Genomic DNA, 24,511 nt, shown 5'->3' on the forward strand with positions numbered 1-24,511 from the left:
TAACACAAAACCGCAAATAAAAAAGTTAATATTTTCTAATTCAGTTGTATAAAGTTGAAAATTGTATGTAATATGTTAAACATGCAGCAGAGATCTTCTTGAAATGCATCCTTGATAAAACATTTCTTAAGTTGTACAGTCTTACATAAAGCCAATCATCCCCTTGGAATTATAAGGTTCTATCTGACATTTTTGTCAAAATTGAGTTATTCACATATTCTTATTCTTATAAATGTATTTAAATTATGTGAAGTTTTTTGTTATAAAGTTGTGTACATTTTGGGACGTTTTATTAAAAAAACAAAAAGGTTCTATCTACAAAGTTGAACTCTAACTTGGCTCTATAAGGTTCTCTCTGCGTAAGCTAATCAGCACTCTGAATGCACAGAAGAGGACCAATCAGGATTAACTTTATGGGGTGATTTCTCAGACAGGGGCTGTTTCTCAATATGCGTTCTTCAGGAATCTTGCGTCACTGTGTCCTCGCTCCACGTCTTCATTAACAGTCGAAGTTCAATTCCAATTCTCAAGAACGCAAGTAGAGAGGACGCGTGAAAATACCCGGATGTGTTCTTGATATCGAGGATGCATCGAGTGCAGACTTGCGCGTTGAAATCTGGGGAGATCACGTGACCAGCAGGAAGATAGCACACATCTCAATTCTCACAAGTGCGTTCTGTGTTTTCGCGACCTTCTGAGTTCGTTCCTCTAAGGTCGCCTGGCAAGACCGATCTCCACGAGAACGCAAGTCCGTTCTTTGCGTTCTTAGAATTCAGAAACAGCCAGGGATTAGTTAGTGAGGATTATGGCACGCAACGTGAAGTTTTTAAGAAACCTTAAGATCGACAGCTCGAATTTCAGGCAAGTTCACCCTACTGTAAAATCCAGCTTAAGCTGGTGAGCTGGTTTAAGCTGGTCTCCCAGCTTGGTTTTAGCTGGTATTGCTGGTGTAGCAAGCTGTTCTAGCTGTGTTTTGGTCACTTTTTAAGCTGGTCTAGCTGTTTTTTGTTCACTTTTTAGGTTGGTATAGCTGGACTCAGCTGGACCAGCTTTGCCAGGCTGGTTGGACCAGCTACTGCCACTGTCTTAGCCACTATTCTGATTTATGATTATATTTAAAAAAAAAATCTGAGTACTCTGCTGCCATCTACTGGCATACCGGTCACTGCATGGTGGAGAATATATAACAGCTGAGCCTAATCAGCCGGCAGAGCATTCCAGTGGAAGAGACACAGTTTTCAAACAAAATTTGGGCTCCTGTTTCTTCATGTTTTTTATTGTGGAATACTGATGTGAAACTTAAATAAATGGATAACAAGAAGGACAAAGTGCCCTGCCTGTTGAAACTCTTTAATACACTGGAACCAATCAACAATACAACAAGGAATTGGCTGAGCCTGAGACAGCCACCTTAAACCAGCTAAAATCAGCTATCAGCTTATGCTGGTCTTTGCTGGATTTTTACTGTTTTTCTGTCTTTTTTTGTTTTGTTTTAGGTCTTGCTGAGGAGATTGTTTTCATAGACACTAGCCAGCAGCGCTAGTTTCATAGTACCGGATATTAAGAGGCAAGCACTAAAATAAAAAAAATACAGAAAAAACAACCTAACCTATCCTACCCAAAATAGTGCGGTTACAGTAAGTTATGATCGTTATGTCAAAATGTAAACATGTGAAAGATCGTTAAAGCAGTTAACTCAGTATTAAAATGATTTCAGAATGATTGTAGCCTGTAGCTGCTCAATGGTATAACCTGCTAAAAAAAAAAATTGTCCACTTTTGTAATGAACCTGGAATATCCAGGAGGTTAAAAAATAATGCTAGAAACAACAGCAGGAGAATGAGAAAGAGACCACCAGGCAAAGAAAATATGAAAAAACATCATCAGAGAATGGGAGAGTAACTGAGACAGAAGAGGGAAGGAGCAATGTTGTAAAGGAGCAATGTAAAATCAGACTTTTAGAAATAGAAGTGCAAAGTATTCAACCTTTTTTCAGATTTTTTCCTCAGATTTTGGTTCCCAGAATGCTTTGCATGAGGCTGTTACTTTAGTTTTATTCTGTAATAACAAAGACTTCTTAATGTTTATTGTTCATTTAACTTTAAACAAACTTTTGTCAGTAAATAACATCAATTTAAATCTACAGTACTGGCAAACAGCTGCCAGTTGTACTGAAATTTCTACAGAATATTTTTATAAGTGAGAGTACACTACATGTTCTCCAAGGAAATAGACAGAGAATGAAAGAGAGAAAAAAAGAGTTTATTATTTATTTTTGTTTCCAGAATCATCAAAAGCTCAAAAGCATTTTTTTATACACCTCTGCATTTAACCCATCTGGTGAGTAGAGAAAACACACACGGAGCAGTGGAGCAGTGATAGGTGCTTGGTTCTTGCCACTTCAGGGCTTATAAGTCATAACCCGCTGGCTGTGAGCCTCAAGCTTGCAACTCTCGGCATACAAGCCAGACTCTCTAACCATTAGGCCACGACTCCATACGAAGAGAGTTTGAATATTGTCAAGTCAGGCACAGACATGGAGCAGATTCTGCGGTTTTTCAGTATGGTGCAGAGATGATGTGAGAGGTGCAGGTCCTGAGAAGAGAGAAACAGAGAATACATTAATACACATTTATATAAAACTAAAAAAAAACACCCCCATAAATGTGATCGTTATGTATCTACCTTGATGTAGATGTTGAATAAAAAAAAAAAATACCTTGTATAGGGTGATTTTGTAAGGATAAAAGCATATTTTCCTTCATCTCAAGATATTTCACTTGCTTTCACTGATCTGTACTGTAGCTATCAGTTAACACAGCAATCTCCAACGCGGTTATGAGACTCTGAGAATGATCCAATCACAGGAGGTAAAAAACATTAAAAGCAATATTGATTCGCTTACAACATAAGTGGGAGTGTTTGGGGCGCACAGTCCTGCGCCCCAGGGCGGATCCGAAACCAGCCACTTAGAGCTCAGCCTCAGGTCACATGCTTTACCCTTTTTCCTGACCTACATAGACACTCATTAGGGGTGCGCCCCAGACACACAAACATGACACACACACAACGAACTCAGTTTTGATTTTTAATTGTTTTAAATAAATTATAACATGACTAACAGTGAAATAGTACAACTAAATTATTTTATTTTGTATTAATTTGCACTATATATTAAACTTTTGGGTAACATGTTAAAGTAGCTTTCCTCTCTGGCCAGCTTTAAGGGGGCGGCGCCCCAGCGCCCCCTAGTGACCAGCCACCACTGATCATATTTATAATACTTTATTAAAACCATAATAATAATACCACCCCCCATAGTGCCATTTTTAGTTTGGGCCACTGCCCCATCTAGCATTTTCATTTTCTAAATGACTGTTCTCATTACAAATATATTCCAAAGAAAAGTGAATGGTTTATAAATAATTTTGGCATTAAGGCAAAAGAAGTTAAATTAAAGCTTTTCAACCTTAGGCCAGTGGGTTTTGTACAGATGTAAAATTTGTGTGTATAGTATGTACAGTATGAGTGTGACCTTATGAAATGTAGTTTTTACAGAGCTGTGTGTTTCTCTAGTTTTCTTGCTAAACAAACTAATTAATTGGTTTGTTTCGTTACCTTTAACACAATTATCAATTAGTTCATGGATTTATTGTATATGATGACTCTGTACCTGTGGATGTAGTGAGATGAGAAACATTTTTAAGTAATGCTTAAAAAAACTGACGCTGTCCAAGTGCTGAAACGTGCCTTTGAGCCGTTTTTTAATTCTCTATCTCCTGTTTGTTACAAATAAAGTATTTTTAGAGTGTATACCTTTTCTTACATACTTGTAAGTTATTTTTTTATGATATTGGATAGCCATATATTTAAGGCAATTAAAAGCCTGTTTTTTTTACCTCCCTGACTAAAAGAAAACGGGTTTTAAAGGTTTTAATAAAAAATAACAATTTCAATACAAGTGAAAAACAAGACAATTATTTAACATTAATTTTAAACTGGGGATTTTCTTCCTCCGCTTAGTTTTTCTGTTTACAAAGTCCGTCATCTAAATAGGGATTAGACATAGCACCAGCGCAACTGGCTTTTAAAGGGGAAGAGAGCTGTGACTTTCATTGGTTTATTGCACATTATGCCCAAAATGCTCCCATTACTCACTAAAAAAATAGGACCAACCCTTTTCGACCATGCGATCGGCGCACAAACCATTTTTTCCGTTGTTAAATTAGCAAAAGTGAATTCGGAAGACAATGTGCGCTAAAGACAATGCGCTTAGATAGTTAAAATAGGGCCCACTGAGTTTATTAACATTTCTCGAACAAAGTTTGCACAATTTTTGTGATCTATGTTCCAGGATTCACTTGTATTTAAATGTTTTTTTTCAAAATCAAGTTTTTTAACAAAAGCCTTTGTTTGCTCCCTATTTACAAGAACAGTGTAGATTAAAAATACTTGTGTATGCAAGTACCAGAGTGGAATGCCTGTTTATATAGACATTCCTGTTTAAATTCTGATATTTATCTATATATCTATATCAACAAGTTTAATGGATAACAACCATGGACATTTTTTTTGTTTACAGATATCTATATACCAGGGATAGGCAATGTTGGTCCTGGAGAGCCACAGTCCTTTAGAGTTCAGCTCCAACCCTGATAAAAGCTCACCTACAGTACTTGTACATTTTTAATGACCCTTTAGACTTTGATAAGCTTAAGGAGTTTTAATATAACTGGAGCTAAACTCTACAGGACTGCGGCTAAACAAGACATGTGAATATCTGATCATTGTGAATATTTATTAATAAAGTAAACTATATACAAGTGAATAGACATAGAATGAAAGAGGAAAATACATTTTTATTGTTAAATGTTTAGGAGTGTTACATGCCAACAAATGTCAAGACTTTAGTTAATTTTAATGTGTTTTTTTTTACTGTTTTTTTTGTTTTTACGTTTTTTTTTTGTTTTTACAGATTTTTTTGTTTTTTTGTGAGATTTCAGTCACAACCTGCTGGCATTCAGCCTCAAACTGGCAACGAGTCACAAGTCTGACTCTTTAACCATTAGGCCACAACTGCCCGAGAAGAGAGATTGAATGTCTTCTTGATCCATAGTGTCCGGTCATGCACACATCGAGTGTGCGGTCATGGAGCAGATTCTGCTGAAGATGTTTTTCAGTATGGTGCAGAGATGATGTAAGGGTGCAGAGAGTATCAATGTCCTGAGAAGAGAGACAGAGTTTACATTTGACACAATTTTTTATAAAACTACAAAAAAAACATGAATGCGATTTTCATATACATACCTTGATGAAGATGTTTTATTCAAGATTTCAACACATTTTCTGCTTTTTTTTAGATATCTGCTTCAGACCAACGGAGAATGGACACCTGTAGATAACATCTTAAATGTCATTTATCCCCCTCTAAACAGTTAGGAATGGTCTCCCGGACAGGGATTAGTTTAAACCAGGACTAGGCCTTAGTTTAATTTGGAAATATAACTAGTTTTAACAAACATGCCTTACTAAAAACATTACTTGTGTGGATTTTGAAGCAAAACAAAGGGCACTGATTTATTTAAATATATTTAAGTGCAAGTTGTTTTCAGTTTGGACAACGCTTACATTTATTTTAGTCTAGGACTAGTCTAATCCCTGTCCAGGAAAACGCCCCTTATATGTTAAGTACAAAATGTGTGCACATGGTGTTTTAATAATATAAATATATTTAAACTTACAATGTGATGTTTCGGGTAAGACACATAATCTCTCTTCATGGCACTCCAGAACAGTGAGTGATTTTACAGCTATGAACAACCATTGCTATGAGAATTGCAAGTTTGACGAACCCTGCAGGGACACACTACAACACTATGTTTTTCATGTGAATCTGTGCTGTTAGTGTGCTTCCAGGGTTGGGAAACTAATGGGGTGTCAGAGCTTGTGAATTATTACAAATCTGTTTTTTAATAGAATATTTTGAGATATAAATGTTATATTATAATTATATATTAATATATAAATATATAATTTTTAATATAAACAATGATTTTGAATATATATATATATATATATATTTTTTTTTTCTTTTTTTGTTATATTTTGTTTATACTATAAAATTGAAATTGAAAATTATTTTTTATTTTATCCAAGCATACATACAATTATTTCAACATCATCTAAAGCATTTTTTAAGTAATTCGTAATATTTGTCATAAACTCAATCATATCATCTAAAAATCTTACATTTAAACCACTTTTATTTAAGCAATATCTAACAACTGTCATAATCTCAATCAAAGTATTAAGAATATTGTATATACATCTTATGAAATTTGAAACAATTTTCAAACAATTTTCTTGTTCAAATTGGTTGAATATAGAATTGACTACTGACCGTAGATGAGATGAAATGAAATCCATACTCACAAAAATCCTAATTTGTTCACTATTTGACACATTTATTTTATCAATTAACTCATTCATCTTTATTAAGCATCTGTCAGCATAAAAAGCAATTTTTAAGCAATTTTTAAAACTCGTCATATACTCATTCATTTTATCTAAAAATCTTACGTTTAAACCAATTTTATTTAAGCAATATCTAAACCTTGTCATCCTCTCAACCAACGAATGAAGATTATTGTATGAACATTTTATGACATTTGAAGCAATTTCCAAGCAATTTACTTGTTTAATTTGGTTTAATATAGAATTGACTACTGACCGTAGATGACCTAAAATGAAATCCGAAGCCAGATAAATCCTATTTTGTTCACTATCTGACCAAATTATTTTATCCAACAACTCAGTCTTTATTAAAAATCCTGCGACATCTAAAGCAATTTTTAGGCTATTTCTAACACTTGTCATAAACTCATTCATTTCATCTAAAAATCTTACATTTAAACCAATTTTATTTATGCCATATCTAAACCTTGTCATACTCTCAATCAAAGTATAAAGATTATTGTCCGAACATCTTGTGACATTTGAAGCAATTTCCAAGCAATTTTCTTGTTCAATTTGGTTTAATATAGAATTGACTACTGACCGTAGATGACCTAAAATGAAATCTAAAGCCAGAGAAATCCTATTTTGTTCATTATTTGACCTATTTATTTTATCCATCAACTCAGTCTTTATTAAAAATACTTTAGATATGTTCAAGCTAATTTCTTGCTCGAATTGGTTTAATATAAAATTGTCTGCTGCCATAGGATTCCAGTATTGATCATTACTTAACCAATTTATTCTATCCATTGTACAATTGAATGAACAGTTTGTAATAATTTCCGCTTTAACATCTCCATTTATAATAGAATAATAGTTATTATCTCCGCATTTTAAACCATCCTTCACAAGAATGATTGCGGTAGTACAAATGATAAAAATGACAAATGGTTTCATAGCTCTAAAGTTACTCACTTAATAAACAGAAAGGATAAAGAGAAATTAGTAACATCATTAGTAAATTTTGCAGTACACCCAGAAATTATTTATATGGAAGACCAGGGCTACTTGTCACACGTTTTACCCTAGTAAACATTTCTGTGAATAGAATCAATTTCTGTATATCCACATATCATGAAGTCTTTACAAAAGAGCTTAAATGTAAGCAGTAAAATACACCAAAAAATGGGGCTTAGAAGCTACTGAGACATAGCCCTTCCCCACAGTGGCGTAGCAAGTGAGTCCCGGGCACATATGCAAAAACAATTTACGGGCCCCCTTAAGCCAAAGCCCCCCCCCCAACCTTGCCCGTTGGCACTGTTAACTGTTAACTGTGGCGCGCAGGTCTGTTAACAACATATACTTTTAATAAGGTAGTCAAATATTTTTACTTTACTTTTTTGCTTTAAAGGGTAGATTTAAATAAGGAAAAACTAAATGTTTTGGGTAGTTTTTGACCCATGACTAACTTCTTCGCCTTCTCTTTTCTCTTTGAGGCCCCACTTTTATGTTTATATTTGTCCATCCTTAATGTTCATGTAGATAGCCGCTATAGTAACCTCTCACACTGTGTTTTCTTTTTTTTTCGCACGGCGATGCGTCATGTAAAAAAAATTATGGCGTAGTAGTCTACGGCAGTCGCGGAGTGACAAAAAAATAATAAACGCAAACAAGAAATGACGAACAAATTAGACATTACGGAGAAATAAGAAATCACTACACATGATATGCATACAAAAATATATTTATTGCTGCCACAAATAAAAATTAAATTAAATTTTTTAAAAGCTGGGGGGCTCAGGGCCGGGCCCCCTATTGGCCCGGGCCCATTTGCATGTGCATACCCTGCATGCCCAGACGCTACGCCACTGTTTCCCCATGTGACAACTAGCCCCAGTCTCCTCTTAATATGTAAATAAGGCTAAAAACAAAACATTACATTTTTCACTATTGGCAATAAAGAATAAGGATTTTCTACAACGAATATGTTATTGAATAATAATAATGAGTAATATAGAATATGTTATTAAATAATCTAGTGATATATATAACGATCTAAATTAACTTGCTAGTAACAAGAACAATATGCTTTCTTCATAATAAAACAAATGAATATGAAATTCAGTAAAATAATATACTGTAGTCATACCTGTATCTGGAGTAAATCTCATATAAACTCAGAGTCATTTATAGAAGCTCTAAACCAATCCCTCTGTAGGTGTAGTGTAAGGGAGGTGCTGTTATAGAGAAATGAAACCTTACATTTGTCTCATTTACAGAATAGATTAAATAAGTCACTAAATAAGTCATTAAATAAATACTACCTTTCTTTGACCCTGGCAACACATGATGAAATATGATTGGATAAATATACACTACTGGAAGCAGTGCAACCAAGAAAAAAACTATTAAAAAAGATAATAGACTATTATGGTATTCATTTAATACACATTCATGGAAAAAAAATATATATATTACAATGTAAATCAGTGATTCCAGTGTTTAGGCCAGCAGAGAAGGCGTTGCTGGCCCTGATGGCCCACCACTGCATTTAAGTATACTTTATTTTTGCCTGGGACCTTCTCAACATTTTAAAATCACAATGAGCTCACATAAAGCTCACACTGTGATTATCACTATATGAGAATAGTGTGACGTCACTGTGATCATCGCGTGATTTCACGTGTTGACTGGGAATACATATGACAGAAAACAAGTATTTGAAGAAAATGCAGGTTTGACAAATTGAAACTTAAGCATTTCTCATAAACAATTCTGCCATGTTTGTCATAAAGGTGACTCATGGATATGTCATTCTGTTTCATTTTCTATTATGGATTCAGTACTAAAACATATACTTGTAACACATAACAATACGGTTATATTTTTTAACATAAGTACATCCTTTAACTAACATGAATTAAGAATGAGCAATATAGTTATTCAGCATTTGTTAATAGGTTTACATAAGTGGATTTTCATTTTGCTGACGTGGCATCCACACAACTCTAAGACTCTTGTAAACATTGCAGACCCTGTTTAAGTATGAAAACTCTGGGATTGCACTGAAGTGTACATGGACATAAACAGAGCCTTGTAAAGAAATGGGTGCCAAAATTCACTCCCTGATTGTGACTTCTGGATCAGATATCCAGGCTTCCAAACTGTGTGAGTGGGACCCAGGCCTGCACATGAGAAGGGTCCATAGTGGATGTAAAGTTTGAAGTATAGTTTATTATTTTACATTTCTGTCAGCGTACGTGCGCAATAATCTAAACAGCTTAAGATGAAAATAAAATTGATAGACGGGTTTTCCTCCCTGTTTGAAAATATACAGCTGCACAACATGCAAGCTGATTAGTTTGACCTCAGTGTACATTTCTGGCAGAGTTTCTGTTGCAAAGAATGAGTGTTATAACAGATCATACCAAGATGGTATTGTATCATTCCGTATCTCACTGGGGCAAAACACTGATATATTACCAAAATCGTCCCGCCCAGCCCTAATCATGAGATCCTAAATAAAGAGAAGTGAAGGAGTTCCCAGAATTGTCTAAGCTCTTATTTGGTGCTTTTTCGCCATTATGTGAAGTAATCCATTTTAAAACATTTTATTAAATAAAATGTAGCCTTATATCAATAGAAATATGTTAAATATTTAACTCAAATTACCCTATTTTAACTTTAGTGTATATCAACTTACACTAACCTAAAGGATTATTAGGAACACCTGTTAAATTTCTCATTAATGCAGTTATCTAATCAACCAATCACATGACAATTGCTTCAAGTATTTCACAATCTGCTCAGTTACTGGGATTTTTGTGCACAACCATTTCTAGGGTTTACAAAGAATGGTGTGAAAAGGGAGAAACATCCAGTATGTGGCAGTCCTGTGGGTGAAAATGCCTTGTTGATGCTAGAGGTCAGAGGAGAATGGGCCGACTGATTCAAGCTGATAGAAGAGCAACTTTGACTTAAATAACCACACGTTACAACTGAGGTATGCAGCAAAGCATTTGTGAAGCCACAACACGCACAACCTTGAGGTGTATGGCGTACAACAGCAGAAGACCCCACTGGGTACCACTCATCTCTACTACAAATAGGGAAAAGAGGCTACAATTTGCACGAGCTCACCAAAATTGGACAAGAAGACTGGAAAAATATTGTCTGGTCTGATGAGTCTCGATTTCTGTTGAGACATTCAGATGGTAGAGTCAGAATTTGGCGAAAAACAGAATGAGAACATGTATCCATCATGCCTTGGTGGTGGTGGTGGTGTAATGGTGTGGGGGATGTTTTCTTTGCACACTTTAGGCTCCTTTGTGCCAATTGGGCATCGTTTAAATGCCACGGCCTACCTGAGCATTGTTTTTGACCATGTCCATCCCTTTATGACCACCATGTACCCATCCTCTGATGGCTACTTCCAGCAGGATAATGCACAATGTCACAAAGCTCGAATCATTTCAAATTGGTTTCTTGAACATGACAATGAGTTCACTGTACTAAAAAGGCCCCCACAGTCACCAGATCTCAACCCAATAGAGCATCTTTGGGATGTGGTGGAACGGTAGCTTCGTGCCCTGGATGTGCATCCCACAAATCTCCATCAACTGCAAGATGCTATCCAATCAATATGGGCTAACATTTCTAAAGAATGCTTTCAGCACCTTGTTGAATCAATGCCACATAGAATTAAAGCAGTTCTGAAGGCGAAATGGGGTCAAACACAGTATTAGTATGGTGTTCCTAATAATCCTTTGGGTGAGTGTATTTAACAGCCACACGTGTTCCTATTACCGTATAGGTGTGGTGGGAAGGGATGCTGTTATAGAGAAATGAAACCTTACATTTTTCCCTTTCACAAGAACAGAATAGATTAAAAGGTTTGTGCTTTCAAAGTATGCGAGTGAAAGGGTGGAGGACCTGTCTTTGTCCACATTCCTCTGCAGGTGCAGTTTCATCACACATCTAAACTACAATTGATAAGTTTAGGGTCACTCATTTATTTTTTCCTAATATTAAACATATCAAAACTATGGAATAACAATGAATATATGGGAATTATTACTAGAATTAAATTAAAATATGCTGGATCATTAGAAAACTAAGGGGTGTCTTTTAACCAGACCACAACTAAAATGCTAGGAAATGTAATGCTGGCCATCACAAGTCTTGTTTTCTCTTTAATACAGATAATGCTGAGTCATTAATAAATTAGTCATGACAGAAAAAGGATGATAAGCGATGTATTTTTTCATGAGTTACCTAGCTAACAGTCATTACGTTTAAAGTTACATTTCATTGGTGAAAACAACTTTAGAAGACTTTGCATGTGTATTTACTGTAAACCACCAAATATAGACATCTGAGATATCATGGTTAAAACCTTTGGGTAAAAACTTCACTTTTCGTATTAAGGTTGACATTTGCATGGAAGTTCCCAAATACAACCTTATTGTAAAGAGTTACCATTACTTGTTTAATGACTGAATCCATTAATAGAAAATGAAACAGATTGACCAATCAATGAGTCAGCTTTATGATAAACATGTTGTTTATGAGAAATGCTTATGTTTCAATTTGTCGAATTTGATTCTAATACTTCTATAATGAAGTTTATCCTGTTTTTCCTGTATAGGTAGTAACAAAAGAAGAGGAGAATCGCTTCATATAAAGTTTAAAGTGAATAAAGCAGCCTATACACCCAACTTTCTAAAGAACTTTTTACAAACATTTTCATGAGTGCATCCCAGACTAACATTTCACTTAAACCCAACATCATTATACATGCATTAGAAAAAAACATAAATTACAAATGATTCCAGCCAAACATGCACACTACTAATTGTAACTAACACTGCATGTGTAAATGTTTTCCACATTTAAACCAACAAATTTGTGATTTGAGTTAAACTTTCTAATGCATATATCTTATCACATAAAAACCTTGGTGTTTTAGTACCCTTATAGCACAACGTTGCCCTGGGGCAACAAACAAAAAACATGGTCTAAGTATGAAAATAAAAACAAATTAAGTCTTCAGACAATCAAATACATACTGATGCACATACACATATTTTTTCTGTAAAATTATTTTAATTTAAACATGTTAAAAAGTGATATTTATCCTGCCAATTGGTGGCACTGTACCCCCAAACAAAAGTTCACAACCACTTCAGCCCCTCATTTCATTGAAGAGGTGTGTCAGGTGATATTATACAAATATTTTTTTTACATTAAAAAATGTAAAGAGGCGGTATGAGGCCCAAAAAGGTAGTATGTTTCCTGAGGGCAACGTTGTGATGTAGAGGGTTAAAGCATGAAAGTACCGTGGTGGAGTGCCTGTTTCTATCCACATCCTGTTTAAATACTAGTATTTTCAATACATCTATATCAACTGAATAGACAAGTTAAATATATGGAGAACAACCATTTTATTATAGGTACAATATATACCAGAAGTAAGCAACGTCAGTAGAGCCACAGTCCTTCAGAGTTCGGCTCCAACCCTGATAAAACCTCACCTAAAGTACCTGTAGCTCTCTCATGACCCTTCAGACTTTGATAAGCTTGTTTAGGTGTTTGATTAGAACTGAAGCAAAATTTGCAGGACTGTGGCTATACAGTACTTGACTGACAATGCCTACCTGCTATAGATTCTGCTGTAGATTGCTTTAATGTTCTCTGAATGCATTGAATCTCTAGATCAGTTGTTTTGCCAAAATGTGCTAATTTTAAACAGCGCTTACTGCTTTGAAAACTGTCCCAAGGTGCAAAGTGCTAAAACTGGTCTGCTGCCTAAATTTTTGGTTAAATCAACAAAAAAAGTAATTTCAACCTACTATTATTTATCTTGACTACTAGAGATGAGTTGTTATAATTGCAGATGAGTTGTTATAACTTAAAAAATATAGTTGAAAAAGTCAACTTTATTTTAGAAGTTGTAACTCATCTCTTGTCAAGATAAATAATAGTAAGTTGTATAAATTTAAGGCAGCAAACTTTTTTACAGTGTATAAATTATAAAACAAAGAGAAAAAATATAAAATTGTACATATCTTCCCATTTATTTTTTATTTTTTAATCAACTTTTTATCAAGTATTATTTATTCTGACTTGAGATTAATTGTTATAACTACAATTAAGTTGTTATAACACATAAAATATACTTGAAAAGTCAACTTTATTTTATAAGTTGTAGCAACTCATCTCTAGTCAAGATAAATAATAGTAAGTTGACATGACATTTAAATCTGAGTTGATTCAACAAAAAATAAAATTAAGAGGCAGCATTGTAGATTTAAATGTATGTTATTTGCTGGCAACAGTTTGTTCAAAGTTAAATAAACATTTAACATTAACAAGTCTTTGTCTTTACACAATTAAACTATAAATTAACAGCCTCATGCAAAGCATTCCACCTTTTTTTTGTTTTTTTCTTCAGATTTTGGTTCCCACACTGTAAAAGATACTTTGCTGCCTTAAAATTTTTTATTGAATCAACTCGGATTTACAAGTCATTTCAACTTACTATTATTTATCTTGACTAGAGATGAGTTGTTATAACTACAGAGGAGTTGTTATAACTTATAAAATTAAGTTGACTTTTCGCAACTATATTTTATAAGTTGTGACAACTGTTGACGTGACTTGTAAATCTGAGTTGATTTCACAAAACATTTTAAGGCAGCAAAGTATTTTTTACAGTGCAGAATGCTTTGCATGAGGCTGTTACTTTAGTTTTATTCTGTAATAATAAAGACTTCTTAATGTTTAATGTTCATTTAACTTTAAACAAATTTTGTCAGTAAATAACATCAATTTAAATCTACAGTAAGTTACTGGCAAACAGCTGCCAGTTATACTGAAATTTCTACAGAATATTTTTACAAGTGAGAGTACACTACATGTTCTCCAAGGAAATAGACAGAGAATGAAAGAGAAAAAAAGAGTTTATTATTTATTTTTGTTTCCAGAATCATCAAAAGCGTTATATTTTTTTTTATACACCTCTGCATTTAACCCATCTGGTGAGTAGAGAAAACACACACGGAGCAGTGGAGCAGTGATAGGTGCTTGGTTCTTGCCACTTCAGGGCTCATAAGTCGTAACCCGCTGGCTGTGAGCCTCGAGGTTGCAACTCTCGGGATACAAGCCAGACTCTCTAAGCATTAGGCCACGACTCCATACGAAGAGAGTTTGAATATTGTCAAGTCAGGCACAGACATGAAGCAGATTCTGCTGTAGATGTTTTTCAGTATGGTGCAGAGATGATGTGAGAGGTGCAGGTCCTGAGAAGAGAGAGACAGAGAATACATTAATACAAATTTATATAAAACTAAAAAAAAAACACCCCCATAAATGTGATCTACCTTGATGTAGATGTTGAAGATTTCAGCACCTCTCCTGCCCCTAGATATCTGCTCCAGACAACCGAACACCTGTACATAACATTTATTTTACAAATGTTTTACTCGAAACAGTTTACATCATGTGTGCACATATGATGTTTTAATAATATATTTCAAAAAACTTACAAGGTGATGTTTCGGATTGACAAAATCTCTCTTCGGGACACTGCTGAACAGTGGGTTATTTTACAACTATGGACTTTATATGACAACTGAAACTTTTATGAACCCTGCAGGGACACACCACAACACCTATATTCTGACCTTGAATGATTTTGGGCTGTAAGTGTGCTTCCAGGGTTAATAGGCTTTATGCCCAGCTGCACTACTTCCTGAACTTCAGCCAGGAGCTGGATGAAGTTCAGGAAGTAGTGCAGCTGGGCATAAAGCCTATTGGGATGTCAGGGCTGGTGGAAAATACCAATTGTATTTAACTAAAGATTTTGTAATATTATTTTATAAAATTTTTAATATAATAATTATGAATAATTTAAAGTAAATAAAAATTTATTTTTATTTACTTTAAATAGATATAGTTTCATATAGCTACATATAGGTTTATTATTTTTTTTATTATTTTTTTATTTTTATTATTTTTTTTCATATTTTTTTTATATAAAACCGATAAATGTATAGAACAGACTATGACAGTAGTAGGGTTGTGACACTTAATCGGGCAAATGCGCGTTTTCTCAATGAATGAATTTGAATGAATTACGGTGAAATGCCGCCACATTCAAAATCCAGAGGGCGCTCTCGTGCAGAAACTCCATTTGTGCCACAGAAGAAGTATCATTACAAACACTATTCCAGGAAATATCTACAGGCATATTTATATCGCTGCTCTTCGGATTGTTTCAGGTATTTTCATGATACTAGAGAATATTTTGAAGGATTGTGTTTGACGAGTGTTTGCTTTTTTAAATGCACATTATAAACGAGTCAGACACATAGTGATTTTAGATTGATATGGACTTCCTACTGATCACGGAGCCGTAGTACATGCACAAGCTGTGCATGAAACACTGACACGAAGCCTTACGATTCAGAATCGATTTTAGACAAGTCTTTTTAATGGGAACGCGATGCATCGCTGCATATCACCTAGACAGTAGACCTAAAATGAAATTTAAAGCCATCCAAATCTGTTCAATACTGTACCAGTTTATTCTATCCAGACTAGAAATTAATTGTGGTAGTGAAATAGTGAAATTTGTGGTTATATACCCACTAACCTCACCCTCCCTATAAGACAGGAGGAAACTGTTATTATCTCCAAATTTTAAGATATCCATAATTATTAACTTAAAAATAAAATTTAAAAAAACAGCCATTCTAGAGCAAATTCTAGTAATTGTCATAATGTCCATGGTTGTAAAATAATCCACTGATTTAATTAACAAAAAAGATTAAGAAAAAGGATAAACATTATTAGTACATTTTGCAGTACTACAATAAATTATTATGGGAGACCAGGGCTACTTGTCACATCATAAATATATCTCAGGATAGAGTAAATTTCGGTATATTCACATATCGTAAAATGTCTTCACAGAAAAGCTTTAATGTAAACAGTAAAGTACACCAAAAATCTGTCCTTTCCCAGGTGACAGCTAGCCCCTGTCTACTCTACACATGTAAATAATGATAAAAATGTAATATTAAATTTTCACTCCATAAAAAGAATAAGTTAATGTTGAATAATCTAGAGATACATAACATTTTAACTTAAGTTACCTAAGAAATTTTTTATTTATTTATAATATAATACAAAAATGTAGCCGTACCTTTGGTTGTTCAGCAAATGCCAAAGCACATCCTTAACTCAGAGTCATTTATAGAAGCTCTAAACCAATCCCTCTGTAGGTGTGGTGTGAGGGACGTGCTGTTTTAGAGAAATGAAACCTTACATTTTTCCCTTTTACATTAAAACTTTTGTGCCTTTATCTCTCCACTTGCAGTTTCACCATACATCTACTACACTACAATTGACAAGTTTAGTGTTACTTAAAAAAAATATTAATCAAATTAATCATTGATTTTCTCCATATTTTATAATAACAGTAAACAAATTAAAACTATGGAAAACCCCAAATGAAACTATGGGAATTATTACTAGAATTAAATAAAAATTAGGGCTGTCAAAAGATTAATCGCATCCAAAATAAAAGTTTGTGTTTACATAACATATGTGTGTGTACTGTGTATAATTATTATTTATATATAAAAACACACCCAATCATGTATATATTTAAGAAAAAATTGTTATATTTATATATAAAATATTTATATTTATATATAATATACATTATAGAAATGTATATACAGTATTTAAATGCAAATATTTCTTAAATATATACATGAATGTGTGTGTATTTATATATACATAATATTTATACACAGTACACACACATATGCTATGTAAACACAAACTTTTATGTTGGATGCGATTAATCGCGATTAATCTTTTGACAGCCCTAAAAATATGTTTAGCTTTTTCAGTGTTGTCATACTTTCCCTGTAAAAAAAAGTTGATGTTGTAACTGGAGGTCTCAACTTGAGATTTTTAACATGTAAGCATACACCTTTAGATCAGAAGGTTTATAATTTAAGGATTCTCATTGAGATTTTACAATATTGCCCTGACATAATTATTACAGCATGCACTGCGAAACAAATATATCTGGATGAAGCAGGTTACTGCAAAGACCTAAAAACTTACAGTATATATCAATACAAAATGACACATAATGTGTTAAACATTATTACACAAATATATTTTTTGAGAGTGCGTGTGTGTTGCTACAGTTTGTATGTAATACAACATGTTACTTTGGCGTCTGCATGTGTTTATTTCTTTATTGTTAACGCCATTCCAGTATTTATGGCAATACGATAATTAATTAATCTAATCTGTATACACGTTGGGAACAAAATACAGGTTTGACAAGTTGAAACATAAGCATTTCTCATAAACATTGCTGGCATGTTTGTCATGAAGCTGACTTATGGATCTGTCAATCTGTTACATTATCTGTTTCTGTCCACATTTCTCTACTGATGCAATTTCATCGCACATCTACAATTGACAAGTTTAGGGTCACTTAGTTATTAATATTTGATTTTATAATAATAGTCGACATATCAAAATTATGCAATAACAGGAATTATTACTAGTATTAAATAAAAAATATACGTTTAGCATTTTCAGTATTGTCATTCTTATCCTAGAATTTAAAAAAAGTTTTTCTTGTTTTATAAGCAACTTCTGAAGGTCTCAGCCTGAAATGCTTTTAAACATGTAAACGTACACCTTCATAGGTTTTTTATTTAAAGGTTCACAGAGATTAAAGAACATCACTTAAACAACATAACACAAATAATGTATTAGTAATCAACACATCCTTTTTGAGAGCTTGAACCAGAGACCTTAAAGCTGTGAGGTAACAGTGCTACCCACTGTGCCACCCTAGTCTGCATATGATCTCAGTGACGAACAAAATAATTAAGTAAAATAAAGTAAAATAATTAAGTTTTTTTTTCAAAGTTGACTGACAGAAATCTGAAACATTAGAAAACTAAGGGAATGTTTTCGTCTTTTTACAGACCACAACCAGAATGCTGGGAAATGTAACGTTGGCCATCACCAGTCTTGTTCTCTTGGTTTGTCACTAAACCAGAAAAACAAGAATCATTTCACTGTAGAAGTATTTAAACAAAATGGGTTTGACACATAAGCATTTCTCATAAACATTGCTGGCATGTTTGTCATAAAGATGACTTATGGATCTGTCAATCTGTTTCATTACCTATTTCTGTCCACATTTCTCTACTGATGCAATTTTATCACATATATACACTACAAATGACACGTTTAGGGTCACTTACTTTTAATTTTTGATTTTATAATAATAGTCAACATATCAAAACTATGGAATAACAGGAACTATTACCAGAATGAAATATATATATGTATAGCATTTTCAGGTTATGCTTTGCCTAGAATTTGAAAAAAGTTTTCATGTTTTATTAAGCAACTTCAGCCTGAGATGCTTTTAAACATGTTAGTGTACACCAGATCAAAAGGTTTATCATTTAAAAGTTCACATAGAGAGAACATCACTTTAACACATTGGCCTTTATCATACACCCGGCGCGACGCAAGTGTCTTTTGCTAGTTTCAACCAGGTGTAATTATCATTTTCACGTTTAGCGCCATGTTGTTTAAATAGCAAATGCATTTGTGCCCACTTTTGCGCCATTGGTCGTTCTGGTCTGAAAATGAGATGTGTTCAGGCGTATTGTAGGCGCGACTAAAATAGACTACACAATTGACCAACAAAAACCTGGTCTAAAGTCTAAAGTCTAAAGTCAATGGCGCAAAATATTGTTTTTGTTATTTAATGAGCGTGTTACAAATATGTGCTTATACTGTAAACGCTACGACAACGTGCGTTTGCTTATCACACACATGGATGAACAGCAGCACAAAAAACGCTTTTAAATACGAAAAATCTAATGATTAAAATGTAAAGATTATTATTGAGTCTCTTGGACATAAATGAGCACCGATTATGAGACGTTATAAGGCGCTGCTTCACCTGTAGCATGTTAAGTAAATAAATGCTTTGTGTCAGGATTTTACACGGAGGATGAACCCAAACGCAGACTCGGATACGAAAATGCAAAAAATTATTTATTAAGTGCAAAACAGAAAACTGCAACTGGAAATACACCTGGAAATAATTACAAGTAAGGGATCAGGGAAAAAGTGACGAGACCCGGGAAATGCGTGGTCAGAATAAATCAATACACAAACCACGCATCTCCCACATGAAACATTGTACTGTCAGAACCCTGCCATGCTGACTAGATCTAAATACAAACAAGGATCTGGCAGGATTCTGACAGCTTTGCTTTAAACAGATGCATCTATTTTTGTATATGATGATTTTGTCAGGCCCGGATTAACACAGTGAAGTGCCCCAGGGTGGCCAAATTTCTAGTGCCCCCTCACAAAAAATATACATCATATAGGTTCTCATTAAGAATCGCGAGGAGACGAGACGTGCCTGCCCGGATTTAAAATTAAACATCGCAGAGATGAGAGATAAAGAACGCGGGATATATATTAACATCGCAGAGATGAGAGATGAAGAACGCGGGATATATATATATATATTCCGCATTCTTTATCTCTCATCTGTGCGATGTTTAATTTTAAATCCGCGCAGGCACGTCTCGTCTCCTCGCCGTTCTTAGTGAGAGTATATTATATTGAACTCTAGACATTCAGGGCTCCAGACTAACATTTTTTTATTAAAGGCACTGTAGCCCCTGACTGAAAATTTTAGGAGTGCCAGCAGAAAATTTAGGGCACACCTTAAATCAGCCTGCAATGCAATTATTCAATTTTTTTTCCAAAATAAGTGCATTACTGAAAAATACTAAATAGACTTACTTAACTCTATGCAGTTGCTGCACATGTCATTATGCACAATTGATGAAACTTTTAGAATAGGAACTTATGAACCAAAGATTCATACAACCCCCTTAACTAATTCTAGGCATAAGATACATACATATACAATCAGTGTTTGGAATAACGCCGTTTAAAATAACGGCGTTACGTAACGACGTTCATTTTTCAGTAACGGGCTAATCTAATTAATTACTTTTCCCGCCGTTACAACGCCGTTAACGTTACCGGACGTTAAATGCGGTGCGTTACTATGCACTGACTTGATAAACTGTGTGATGCAAACGCAACCCTGGCTCACATAGCTAGTGAGGAGGTAGGTTAATAACGAGATAAGCGATTATGATTGGCTAAGGCAGAGTAATGTGTTTCATGGTAGCCAATCAGAGCCAGTGTTGTTATACATATGCCAGCGCACGCGCCTGCGGCGACACACACACACAGGGCGAATTCCAACCGAAAGTGATGATCACTATGCCCTATTCCCTTCGAAGATCAAATCTCTTGATGTATAAACTCTAGAGAAAGTTGCGCAATGTTGTCTCATAGTGTGGCTAATTAAAATACACTTGGTGATAAAATACAGCGTCTTTTTCTGTTTATTTGGATTTTACATCCCCTTCACGAAGTGCCCTTCAAGGGCGCACAAACGGCATTTGGAATTTACCCACACACACCGAACAGCTAAACAGAGATTCGCGGCAGCAGAAGAGATGTGCATGTAATGTGTACATTATGTCCGGGAGCGAAGACTTTGTCGACATCCGTTGTAAGCAACTCTAATTTAATGAATCATATTGTTAAACTGTTTACTTTTTTAATGAAGAAAACGAAATACAGCAGCCTATGTCTTCCAGACTATTTATTTCAGGTTGTTAGTTTGATTTATTTAATTTGCTACAGTTATTGCAAACACACTTTACTGTATATTATTTAACTGTTTACTTTTGAAGAAAATACCTAAAGTACAGAATGTCTACCAGACCAGTTGTCTGACATTTGGAGCTTGATTTATTTAATTAAGAATACGACTACAGAGCAAACACACTTTTTGTTGTTTAAAAGTTAACTTTTTGTGAACAAAACACTTGGAAGTACAGGTTGTTTACTTGACCAGTTGTCTCAGGTTGAGAGAGTTTGATTTAATTTAGTTTGCTGAAGATAAATGCACTTTATATGGTGTAACTTGTTTACTTTTCTTACAAAGATAATACTTGAAGTGTAGGATAAAACTCTTGCTGTCTGTTGACGTGCAATAAATATGGAAAGTTATGTATGAACACCTGTCTGTTCTACTCATTTCAACTGACATGTGAAAACTGCTAAAAAAAATACAAATTCTTTGACATATAGCAACTTTTTTTAACTGTAACGCAAATAGTTACTTTCCCTGGTAACGAGTTACTTTTATTATAGAGTAATTCAGTTACTAACTCAGTTACTTTTTGGAACAAGTAGTGAGTAACTATAACTAATTACTTTTTTTAAGTAACGTTCCCAACACTGTATACAATGGGCCCTATTTTAATGATCTGAAACGCAAGTGCGAAGCGCAACGCGCAAGTGAGTTTGTGGGCGGATCTTGGGCGCTGTTGCTATTTTCCCGGCGTGAGAAATAACTCTTGCGCCGGGCGCAAATCAATAAGGGGTTGGTCTGAAGTAGGTTCATTATTCATAGGTGTGGTTTGGGCGTAACGTCAAATAAACCAATCAGAACGCTAGCCAACATTCCCTTTAAACGCAAGGGCGCAAGTTCCATGGCGGGTTGCTATTATTATGACGGATTTACCAGGCGCACGCCAGGAGCGGTTCACAGCCGAGGAGACCGACGTCCTTGTACGGGGGAATCCCACGCTTGCCAGCATAAATCGGGCACGCCGTGTAACGGGAGGTGGATCTGCCTCAGGACTTGACGCCAGCAGAGGACATCGCTGCGTCCACCCTCACCGCTGAAAGGGTTTGGGGGCTTTGAAATCGGACCCAAGAAACGCAAGCAAGGTCCAACCCCAAAGTACTCTTACAAATCAAGTTCATATACATTAAGGTTTCTTATGAAAACATTTTAATTATTATTTACATAAAATAAACGTAATACAGCCACACAACAAAGTTATGAAAATATTTTAATCGTTATTTGCATGAGAATAAATAAAAACTATCACCACAATGCTCACCACTATGATTCCCCTTATCTCGTGTATTAATATTTTTAAGTGTAACAATTTATGATTTGCAAAAATAACTGTTGCATCTGTGTAGATTAGATAAGCAAAGTGTATGCGCGTTGTGCACGCTATACATTATGGTCAAGCATGCGCCCTTAAAATAGCATAATGAACAACGCGCAACGCGCCACTGACTTTAAACTTTTTTTTTCTGGTCAGTGGCGCAATTGTTTTTTGAAACTGCAAAATAGCATCAGGGATGGTTTGCGCCGGAACACGCCTCTTTTTTTGCGCTGAACCACCCAGGGAGCGCAAGTTCATTTCCTAGTTTGCCGACGTGCTTCTGTGACGGGAAAAACCCGCTGTGCGCCGGGGCAAAATACGAATGATACATGCGTCACGGACAAAGTCAATTGCGCTGGGTGCAAGATAGAGCCCAATAAGTTATATCCAGATAGCATACTGTAATGAGGTGAGTGGCAGGGCAATCTACATACTTGTATCCTTTAACTTGGCACTGATGTCTGAAACCTTTATTCTCATCTATAATGTTGTTGGTGTTAATGTAGGCTAAAAGTTATCCCACGTTCTTTATCTCTCATCTCTGCGATGTTTAATTTTAAATCCGCGCAGGCACGTCTCGTCTCCTCGCGGTTCTTAGTGAGATGTGTTGACTTTACCCGGGGTGCGTAGACCCATCAGTACAATCAACTGAGCGCATGGTGACATAAAACAAATGAGCGTTTAAAACCCGAACGCGCATTTGGAAGTTTTGCCAAGGGTGCCGCACATTCGCGAGTACTTGTAAAAAAACTAGTACTTGTGCCCCCCATTGCCTGGTGCCCCAGGGCACTCGCCCAATCTCGTCTATGGATAATCCGGCCTTGGATTTTGTACCGGTGGATATGGTGAGAAATTTTTTTAAGTAATGCTTAAAAAAACATGGCGCTGTCCGAGTGCTCTTCACACATTTGTAAATTCTTGTTTGTTACAGTAAAAAATAAAATGCAGTAAAAATTAAGTATTTTTAGAGTACAAACCTTTTTGTCCATATTTGCAAATTATTTTATGAGATTACAATGATTATGTAGGATATCAATACATTTACAGCAATTAATTTTTTTACATCTATGACTGAAAGAAAACGGCTTTTAAAAGGTTTTAATAAAAAAAATAACACCACAATTTATTAACATTAATCTTAAACTGGTGGTCTTCTTTCTCCACTTAGTTTTTCAGTTTACAAATTCCGCTTTCTAAATAGGGATTAGGCATGGCTCCAGGCGCAACTTGCTTTTAAAGGGGATGAGAGCTGAGACTCTGATTGGTTTATTGCACATTACACTCCCATTACTCATTACAAAAACAGAAACAACCCTTTCAGGCCGTGTGCTTGACACATAAACCATTTTTCCCATCGTTAAATGAGCAAAAGTGGGTTCTATCACGCCTGTTTAGACCATGACGATTGAAATGTGTAATGCTTATTCCAGCTTTAAAAGTCCACTTTACAGTCATGGTGATTAATAACGCAGTTTTACATTTGTTGTGTATCGGGTCAACTTGCTTAATAATGTTTGGCCATTTGGATTATAATAACGATTGCTCATTCAGTGCCATGGCTGCTTTCATTAGCTTTGTTTCTTTGCTATCATCTCTGTGCTCTTTGAGCAGAGTTGCGAAAACTTTAGATATAACAGCAAGACGGTCAATTTATAATATTATAATAAAAATTTGAGAAGTCAGTGCAAAATGCGCGGTACGGTGGAATAGGTCCCGCCTTCTAAATAAAAGAGCCAATTGTCAAAGGTAAAGTCATTGCATCTCTCTGAAGAAGCTCCTGACTGGTAGCCAGAGAAACATTAAAAGAGCACATGCGCGTTAGCTGCCTGGTTGGAGCAACCAAATATAAACTTTTTAACGCAATTTTAGCGTCATAGAAAAAAAATGTATGCGACATTTTTTGTTACTGTTTTTGAAATATTTTATTT

General features: G+C 34.9%; 2 long non-coding RNA genes across 3 annotated transcripts; both read right to left on the reverse strand.

Moving 5' to 3' along the window:
- Nucleotides 1-2,241: 2,241 nt before the first annotated feature.
- LOC135738346 (uncharacterized) lies at nt 2,242-16,685 on the reverse strand. Of its 2 annotated transcripts, none has more exons than XR_010528688.1 (4): nt 16,664-16,685; nt 15,003-16,263; nt 14,838-14,906; nt 2,242-2,595 (listed from the first exon to the last, which is right to left on the reverse strand). It is a non-coding gene; the product is annotated as an uncharacterized lncRNA (long non-coding RNA). The 2 variants fall into 2 exon arrangements; XR_010528687.1 differs by lacking the exon at nt 2,242-2,595 and adding an exon at nt 14,402-14,756.
- LOC135737880 (uncharacterized) lies at nt 4,909-6,014 on the reverse strand. Its single transcript, XR_010528611.1, has 3 exons — nt 5,742-6,014; nt 5,308-5,392; nt 4,909-5,223 (listed from the first exon to the last, which is right to left on the reverse strand). It is a non-coding gene; the product is annotated as an uncharacterized lncRNA (long non-coding RNA).
- Nucleotides 16,686-24,511: the final 7,826 nt, after the last annotated feature.

This window comes from Paramisgurnus dabryanus, chromosome 12 (assembly GCF_030506205.2).
Source record: "Paramisgurnus dabryanus chromosome 12, PD_genome_1.1, whole genome shotgun sequence".
Taxonomy (NCBI): Eukaryota; Metazoa; Chordata; class Actinopteri; order Cypriniformes; family Cobitidae; genus Paramisgurnus; species Paramisgurnus dabryanus.